Genomic DNA, 10,735 nt, shown 5'->3' on the forward strand with positions numbered 1-10,735 from the left:
TAGTACCGGGAACCTATTTTAGGGAAATATGTTTAACATTTTAATATTAATAACATTATATTAGACCAGTTCAAAAAAAATATTTTAATAATTTAGTGGCTAGATGTTTAAATGTTGTTTATTGATGAAAAAAAGTAAATCATTAAAGCTTCAAAGCATTGTTCCAATATTTAGTAACAGCTCAATTATGTTTACTTTTCAATGGGGTCCTAAAATTAAAAACAAAAAAAGTTCCTTATAAGTAAAACAACCTGGTACTCAAAAGAAGCAAAATAGTATATAAATTTCAAAAATAATAATTGTTTTATAAAAAATAAACTAAACAATTTTTATTTTTAATAAAAACTTGTAAAAATGTACTTTTTTTATTTCTAGTTAAAAAACCATAGTTTTTATGCAATTAAATCTAAAATAATAATTGTAGTATGAAATTATAATTTTTTTGAAATTTTTATATAATTTCGCTACTTTTAAGACCCAACATGACATACTTTTGAAAAAACTTCTTTTTTCAAAATAATAGGAACCTGTTAAAAAGTAAAGTTAGTTAAGCTATCCCTAAAACACATTATTTAAGTTTGCAATTTTGAACTAATTTTCCTGACCAAAAACCTCATCAAATCAAAGGGTGGCCCTAATAAAATTCAAAAACTATTTTTTTTATATACCATTTGAAATGGTCTAATGTATATATAAATATATATATATATATATATATATATATATATATATATATATATATATATATATATATATATATATATATATATATATATATATATATATATATGTATATATATAGATATATATAGATATATATATATATATATATATATATATATATATATATATATATATATATATATATATATATATATATATATATACATATATTGTCCATGGGGTGTTCGTCGGAAGTCTTATGGACGTCCGTGAGACGTCCGACGGACGTTCCCCGAACGACGCGTGCCCACTGGATTATTCAGCCAATTGTATACTTTTTAAATATTTGTACAATTCAAACATTTTTAAACGGCAAAATAAACTTAACTAAACTGTATAAATTTTAAAGTATAAAGATAATGATAAATTTTTTGTGAACTGTTGTCTACTTTATAGTTGTTTTGAGTTATTCACATTTATTTTATACAGTGTAAAGAACGTGATTTCGAACTAATATTTTTTTATCGTTAATCAAGAAAGAATCGACTTTATTTATAGGGTAAAGCAGGGCATATCAGGACAGTGCACAGTGGGCCAGAATGGCAAGTTTTCAGACAAAACTAATAACTTATTTATTATTAGTGCAATATTCATCATATTTGGCACGAGTACTAATATGAGGTCTGGGCTTTTTTTGAAGGTTTTTTTTATATTAGTTGGTTGCTATGGATACTATGGTTTGCATAGCAACAAGTTATTTTTGGGGAGTTGCAGGTTTTTTATTTATGCTACTTTCACTATACGTGTTATGCGTATTTATATGAAGTCAATGATACTTATGAAAGTAGTTTTTTTTTTAATTATTTTGTTGCTATGAATACCTAACTTTGCATAGCAACACCCTTTTATGCTAGTTGTAGTGTTTATTGTACTGTGCACAGTATATTTGGTACTTATATTTCTTATTGTTTCTATATTTTTTATTTTTTATTGATTGCCATACTTGAAAAAAACGGTTTCTTCCATTAACTGAGCCATTGTGCATGTATCCGTCTCTTACATTACCCAAATTTTCAGAAAACCTAGCAAAAGATCAAAACATGAAAACTATTATTTTTATCTTGTTGTTTTGTAACTAAGTCCTATTGCATTTTATTCTTTAAAAAACACGTTCATAAATTTTAAAGTTACCTATACCGTCACATCTGCTATTAAAAATATATTTTTTTGTGGTTTTACAAACAATAAAAGTATTTGACCAAATTATTTAATCGAAAGTTTATTAAAAAAAATATTTATGATTGCTGATAAGTAATTAAAAATTAGGCAATCCTTTTAAGGTAGTTATATTATTTTTTACTATAATAACTCTTATATAAATTCATGTATAAAATATTTATGAAATGTACAGTCTAGTTTTTATTTTAGAAAATGAAAAAACGTGAATTACACCATTATATAAGAGAAAACAATTTGAGTATTTTATCTAAAGTTATCAATAATATTTTAAGTACATATATTGGTGGTAATAGTTTAAAATTGGATCAATTTATTGTGTTGAATAAAAGAAAATGAAATAGATGCAAAAGAAATATTTTTTTTTTAAAAAAAAGAAATTTAGCTCCTGATTAGATAAAGACTTATATACAAAAACTAAAAAGTTAACAAAAAACGGCAGACCAAAAACTAATTTCAATAAAGCATCAATTGAAACAAAACAAAGAAGAATAAGCAGTTTGGTAAAAGAAAATATACCAGAAGAATTATTATTTGCTGCAAGTAAAAAAGGTAAAAAAATAGGAAATTTACCATGCGCAAAAACATTTTCAGCTGATGAAGCGCTTGCTTTAATTTTAGATTGTGGGCTGACTGAAAATGCATATCAACTTATAAGATCTGCGGCAGCAATTAAAGGCCACAATAACTTGTATCCAGCATATAATGATGTCAAAGAATCTAAAAAACAATGCTCTTCAGATATAGAAACTTGGGATGTTGACAGTTATTCAGCATCGGTTAATATGGAGAATCTCTTAAATTATACTGCATTAAGATTTATCTCTTTACAAAGTAATGCTCTTTCACAAAGTTGCGTATCAAGATTAAATAAAGTTGGTTTTGATGGTGCAACAGGTCAGACAATATAGAAACAATTTGCGCCAGATCAATATGTACTCAATCTTAGTATGGAAGGAAGCCTGTTTATTACCTGCTTTTTTCCATTAGAGTTAAGTGGATTTATTGGTATGGAAAAAAAGTAATCTGGCTTAATCCTCGTCCTTTTTCAACAGTATTTTGTAGACCAATAAGGTTTAGTTATGTAAAAGAAACAAATGAAGTCATCAAAGCAGAGGAACAGTTCATTGAAAGTCAAAAAATCGAGTAAACAGACTTATCAAATAGTTCAACGGTGCCACATATATTAAAATTAACCATGATAAATGGAAAAGTTGCTAATGCACTGTCTAAAAACTCAATTTCAGCTCAATGTTGTCCAGTATGTGGAATAATTCCATCCAAAATGAATAACGTTGATGTATTCCAAAAAAAAAAGTAACAAACTACAAAATAAAATACTTAAGTATGGCTTTTCAACATAGCATGCCTGGATAAAGTGCATGGAATGCTTTTTACATGTGGCCTACAAATTTGAAATAAAGAAATGGCGAGTATATGGAGCGGTTGAAAAATAGTCTGTAAAAAAAAAGAAGAATGAATTTCAACGCAAATTATTTGAAGAAGTTGGTTCGGTAGTTGCCTAAACCTAATGGCTCTGGCACTAGTAATGATGGCAACGCTGCACGTTGATTCTTTAGGGAATCTGAAAAAGTATCTAACATAACTGGTTTACCAAAAACTATTCTTGACAGCTTCTTTGTGATCCTATGTACATTATCCTGTGGTCTAGATGTTGATGCTGATAAATTCCAAGAGTATTGTTTACAAGTTGCTCGCACGCATGTAAATTTATGGTATTACATGCCAGCAAGTATTCATAAAATTCTTTTTCATAGTTATTCAGTTGTAAGAAAAATGTCTCTTCCAATAGGCATCTTATCAGAAGAAGCTCAAGAAGCAATAAACAAACTTTTGTTTTTAAATCATGAACATTTTAGTCGCAAAGTTTCTAGAATGAAGAATAATGAAAACATACTAAGACGACTACTATCTGATCCATGTATTAGCAGTTTGAGAAAACCAGTATCAAATTCTAATTTTGTTAGAATTTGATGCTGGTTTTCTCAAACTTTTTGAACAATTTTGTTATTTTAATTTTAATTATTATAGGTATAGCTGCCGTACAGTGATTTATAAATAATTTACAATTACAATATTTTATCTTTGCTATAAATGTAATACAATGCTTACCACACTGGCGTAGAAACAGAGGGCGAAGGGGACGATTTTGCTACTCAAGTGAACTATGGCGGGAAGACAGTTTTTTTGTGAAAAAAAAGCCGATAAACTTAGTTAAATTCGATTGGTTGTTGCGCTATAACTTATGCGTACCGAAAACTTAAAAATGTTAGATTATGCAAACCATTATGTCTGGTTAAGGAGTCAGTTGAACTAAAATGTTATTGAATATTTTGTGTTGCATTTATAAACAAAATCAAATTGATCGAAGGATTTCTCGAAATATTGAAATACTTTTATAACAACAAATTAAAGTAACTTGTGTTTAACACAAGTCATACTTTCATTTTATGTTATTACAATTTCATTTATATAGAAACAGTTGCTTACTATTCTTATTGCAAAAACTGCACATTTACTTATGAAGGTACTGTAAATTTATATTATTATAAGCAAAAAGTCTATATATTTTTAAACTTATTTAAAAAAAAAGTTTTAAGAATTGTATTTTCGAAAATGAATTATTTATAACATATTATTTAAATTATTTTATTAAACAATTACATAAAATTTTATGTAATTAATGTAAATAAGAGTTTTATTAAAACTCTTGCTTGTTATAAGGAATATTATTAGTGTAATGTATATATATATATATATATATATATATATATATATATATATATATATATATATATATATATATATATATATATATATATATACAGACACACACATAATAACAACAATAATAATAAGCTAATTAAGTTAAAACATTAAAAGTTCATTTTACTGGCAAACAATTTGCAACACCCTCTACTATTAATAAGCTTATATTCGAAGTCTTGATTACAGGTTCTTCTCCTTTAAACTCTTGAAGAAAATTAGGGTAAATTACAAAGACATTTCCTATATCATCTTCAGTTTTGATTTTTTCTGCTGGTATTATTTGTTTGTTAATAATGCATTTTTTCCAAAATTCTGATAGATTTTTTGTTTCCGATTTTATAGAAGATGATCTAAATGCGAATCAGTTGGTCTTGAATCATCTCGAAATGTTATTCCTTTATCGGTTTCATACCACCATACATATTGCTCACAAATATAGTCAGATATTCTTTCTAAATGACTTTACCATGCCCATGGGTATTTTTTGATTATCCAAAAGGAAATATGTGATTTTTTTCTTTCGAAATGTAAGGCATCCTTACTTACTTGGTGTTGATCTTCTTGATGATTGGAATATCCTTTATGAAATAAATGACGACTTTGTAATCGTAAAAGGCTATTCACAATAACATGATCATTATAGTGGTTTGTTGTGGTTCTATTGATAGTTTTTAACTCATTAAAAGTGCGCTCTTCTTCCTCTGTATTAGATGAGATTCCAGACACAATTCTTAACATTTTAGGACTGTGAACAGATAATGCATGTAAATATTTTCCATACTAAACTCGCATGGTAATTGATCTTGGTTTATCTTTCACTAGTTCTTTTAAATATATCAAGTGAAGAAAACTTTGGTTATGAAGGAAACAAATGTTTTCTATAGACCTTGTTGATTCATTGGAATATAAAATGCTCTGTATATTACCCATTGTAGATAGTAATTCAAATGCTAGTTGATCAATCTTACCCTTCAACACCAATACTAATTTTAACAAACTTTTTCTATAGTCGACTCCACGCTTGCACTCTTTGTTATCAAAAGACAAGGTAACCATATCTTTAAAATATTTTTTTTCATCTTTACTGAGATGATTGCCTATTTCATCATACAAATTTGATATATGACCTTTTATATCATGTAATGGTTCACATGGTAAAACTTCATATCTATCTAGATTTAAATCTTTCATTGATGTATTATCTTCTTGGTATAACAGAGAAGGCAATCTTTGAATGCATGCATTTCTTCATCAAGTTTAATTTGTAAACTGCTTTTATTTTCTTTACAATAAAATTTCCTCTTTCATGTAATTCAGTAACAATTTCATACTTCTTTAAATTTTTATAAAGTTTGTTTTGATTTTAGCGTATTTTTTCCTTGCTGCAATTAGTGCTCAAGATTTTGTCAATTCTGTCCTGAACACTGAATACTGTTTGGATAAATGAATGAGTTATATTTGCAGATTGATGAATGTTTATTGGACACAACCAACATGGATATTCACCCCCTTTTTGTTGACCAATCTCTAATTGACAAGCTGGGGCATCACCATGAAAAAATCTCATCTCATCAAATAATTAAATGCCATCTACACTAATTGGATATTTTAACAACCGATTGTCCTCGTTTCTAGTTTTTGTGTACAAAAGTTGGGCATCAGAAGATTGACAATGTGCCAATATATAAAATTCAGGTTTTTCAACAATTGATTGGACATTAACTTGCTCTTTATATTTTGTAAAATATACATCATCTTTTAAATATATGGCTGGGTCATATAAACAGTTAACCATGAATAAAACATAAGCGTGGTTGTTAATTGTAGATCCATCATGCCATAATTGAAAGTGGCGTTTACAACTGAAACTTTTCAATTTTTGTAACAATAACTCTGTTGTTGTATCCATAATATATGAAAATTCATTATTTCCAGTAAGTTCAAAGATTATATCTTCTCTCGACATATTTTGAAATTCTTCAGTGCTGTGCAATCTGAAGAACTTTTTATGTTGCTCTGCAAACTTTTTCCTTATTTCAATTAAAGGGATTTTTCTTCTATAAAGCTCAGTTAAGATTTTTTCATACGAATTATCATTATTAATTTTTAATATTTCAAATGATTGTGGAGTTATTAGTTCTCCTATTGTGTAATCTCCAGAGCTTATTTTTGTCTTCATATTTTGTTTAATTTTTTTATTCGTAGGTTCTGCTGGCATTGACACTTTAGTTCCATTAATTCTTCGCTTGGATCTTCTCATAATGGTCTTTCCTTTACCCTTGTAGTCAAACTTTTTTAAATCAATGCCTTTTTTTTCAAGAAATTCTTTAACAACTTGACCACTGTTTGAAGGCAAAGCACCAGCCTTATTTCTCATTTGAAGCTTTTGTGATAGTTTAGTAAAATTTATATATGTTCCTATTTCATAATTCTCAACTTCAGCAAAACATTCACTGTCCAACCAACTATATGAACTTATATGATTTTTTCTAGTTTTATTTTGCTTCGCACTTGCTCGTTGTTTTGCCTGTTCAAATGTTTCAAAACTTTGACTTAGTCTCAGTTTTTTATGTTTAGAAAATGACATTTCTGTTCCAAACAACCTAAATGAAAAACTATTTTTGTTATACCTTAAAAATTATCTTAGATATAATAAATTAAAAAAATGAAAATACAACACTAATGAAAAATTTAAAAACTAGAACTCTTAGGCAGTGGCGTAACTTCAAATTTTGCTCCTACCTTCCCCCCCCCCCCCTACTCGCAAGATTTTCAAAACGTTACCCAAATCCTAATAATAATAACACCCATACAACCTAAAAATAGCTTGAAAATAGGCCCTAATATAACCTAAAATCACCTTTAAAATGGGCCTTCTTTTGCCTGCCCCTCCCCCCTCCTTTATAGTTTTACTACTGGTCTTAAGGTTTAAAAAATTAATTTTTTTAGTTCGAGTAAATAATAACCTGTCAACTGCTGTTTCCTGTAAATGTGCGTCTATACTTGATTTAAATGACCTTGCGTAACTATTTTTTTGAGCCATAACTACACTTTTTGTAGGTTTAGCTACAAGGGAGCTCTTTGGAATAGATGGCACTAAACACTCAATTGGAGTAAATGGAAATTTTTTTTTAAATTCATTATCAGCCTTTTTTAAAAGAATTTTGGCATTAGCAACCATTTTTGATTTTTCTTCGCCTGACTGATATAGTGTTAATGCTGCTTTTCTTCCATAAGTGATGCATTTTATTGGAAATAATGTTAATAGATGTTTATAGATTTTACTTTTGATACAACCCTTGCAATTTGAAAAAGAGTGCTGGGATTTTTCCGTTTCTCCTAGTTTATGCCAGCTTTTGCTCGAAAACGATTCTAATATTGTATTCTTATTTGTTTTACTTGATTTTGCTATAGATTGAATTTGATTTTTAATTTTTGGAAAGTTGCGACGATGAATATCTGATGATACCATGAAGTGCTTGTTAAATATTAAATCGTAACAATCTATTTGCTCTTTCAGTGTTACTCTCAATAAAACAAGCTCGTATGCAACCACTTTGGCAAAACCACATGTTGTTGGATCAATAATAGACATCTCAAATTACAATTTAAAAGTAAATCTGGCAATTTAAAAGTAAATGTTGTACACTAAAGATTTATATAAATGCAATATCATACATATTATTATATATAATATTACATGTAAAATTACATTATATATGATATTATAAATCTAAAAATATTCATATGAATAATCGCACATAACAGAAATAAAATATAGATTTCAAAAAACTTTTTTGTAAAAAATATTTTGTTTTGAAATTTGAAATATTTCCCGCAATATCTATTAAACAGTTCCAAAACGAACAACTCAAATAATTAGATAATCAATTTACCAAAAATTATAGCCAAGCATAAGCGGAAATATAAAACAACTGAGACTATTTTTCTATACATTTGTCTTTGACGCAGCCAAACCATAAATAATTTATAAAATTGTATTACTTTTTAGTGAACACGACTGAAAACTGTGCACAAAAAGTACGTGACAAACGTTATCACTTTTGTTTTTGTACTATAATAAACAAAGTTTTATTATTGTAAAATAAAAAAAAGATGGTTTTTATTTAATTTTTGAGCTCTACGTTAATTTAAAAGACTTTGTCACGATGTAATTGTATGGCTCAAAGCTCTACGGATATTCTGAAGCAAAATTTAGCCGAAAACGAGCGCTAATCTCTGTGCGCGGACATGTTTTGTAGTAAATATTGGCTATTTTCGAGCGCTTATCCTATCTCGTAGGTTACATATAAAATATATATTTTAATTGCATCAAAAAATTCATCAAAAAATCTTTCCAACGGTACCAAATATGTGGCATTTTGTTTAACTTTTAAACAAAATATCAACTATAGCATAAGTACAGTTTTTGTTGAAAAAAACCCTGGTTTCCCGCCTTAGTTCACTTGAGTAAGTATACACCATTAAAGTAGATATTGCAGTTGCAGTTGCAAACAGTAGCAAAAAATTACATACATTTATTCTTCATAGATATACACATTATGTAGGCTACATGGTTAAATGTCAGTCGCCATCATTTAAATGTTCTAGAAGATTTTCAGTTTAATTTTCAAGAATTGTCGAGTAAAATGAATATACAATATAAATTACTGTATGACAACTTTAGTAAATGTATAATTTAATTAATATTTGCATCAAACATTAAATTATTGATGTACTAATGAAGATTTATAAGAATTATTTACACTAAATAATGTAAAAGTAAAATGGATCGGATTTGAAAATCACATAAAAGTTGCAATTTTCAACATAAAAACAACAGCGATGCGATTAATGCGCTTCTAAACCTAAACTGATGTAAAAGAAAATTGAAATCAGTGAAATATAATTTTAATTTAGTTAGTTAGAGACTTTGCAACTATATATAAAAAAAAAATTCTTATATTTTCACATTTTGAAAAACAGTTTTGTTCACTATCTGGCCCACTGTGCAGTGGGGCATAACGGGGCAGTTAGTAGTCTTATATCTCAGCTAAAAATTATCATTTTTCTTAAAAAAATTTTTGATAAAATTTTTAATTTAAAAATAAAGTCACCAACCTAAAAAGAAAACCAATATTAGTAATAAGTTTAAAGTAATTGTTATTTTTTTAGCTTAACTTCGATTATTATTAGAACTTTATGTAAAAAAAAAAAAATGGTAAGAAATTATGTAAGAATAATCAGTCGTCTAAAATAGGATGGAAACTCTATAAAAAATGCAATTTTAGCTGTCAGCCAAAAGGATGTTAGTGTAAGAAAAGCTGCTGATACATATGGCATATCTAAGTTTGCTTTACATCGATGTATTGCCAATAAACCAGCAAGTTAAGATATGAACTGTAGCTCATCATAATTTTGCAAAAAGGTTGGTTTTCTCAAACAAGTTTTATCAATAGAAGTTGAATAGAATTTTTCATTAAGTCAATTGAAGAGTCATTTTATGAATTATTAATAAAAAATATACGTGCTATTATATATGAATATCGTAAAAGAAACAAGTTTCAACATCCTTTTAATAAGACTACTAAACATGGTAAAGACTCTGTTACTATGTTTTTAAAGCGTCATCTTTCTATATCTCTCTCTCTCTCTCTCTCTCTCTCTCTCTTTCTCTCTCTCTCTCTCTCTCTCTCTACGCAAGCCAAGGGCTGTTTCTTTAAACAGAAATTTAAAAACAATACATAAGTTAAAAAATATTTTAATTTAATGACAAAATTATTTACAAAAAAGGATATTCAACTGTAACAAGTCAGTATTTTATGTGTTCTTAAACCTGTCAAAGTTAATGCACAAAAAAGTAAACATGCAGTATATTCTGTTACAAGCGGAGAGAGAGGAGTTTCAACTAAATTTATCATTAAAATGAGTGCAACTAGTTAATATTTACTACCAATGTTAGTTTTTAAGCGCAAGCGCATGAGAAATTCTTTGTTAGAAAATACACCACTAGAAACTATAGGTGGATGTTTTGTTAATGGTTGGA

General features: G+C 27.6%; 1 long non-coding RNA gene across 1 annotated transcript; it reads left to right on the forward strand.

Annotated features, from left to right (window-relative positions):
• The first annotated feature begins 4,044 nt into the window (after positions 1-4,044).
• LOC136090205 (uncharacterized) lies at positions 4,045-8,469 on the forward strand. The gene is made up of 2 exons (XR_010643255.1): positions 4,045-4,447; positions 7,750-8,469. It is a non-coding gene; the product is annotated as an uncharacterized LOC136090205 (long non-coding RNA).
• Positions 8,470-10,735: the final 2,266 nt, after the last annotated feature.

The sequence above is a fragment of the Hydra vulgaris genome, chromosome 13 (assembly GCF_038396675.1).
Source record: "Hydra vulgaris chromosome 13, alternate assembly HydraT2T_AEP".
In the NCBI taxonomy this organism is placed as follows: Eukaryota; Metazoa; Cnidaria; class Hydrozoa; order Anthoathecata; family Hydridae; genus Hydra; species Hydra vulgaris.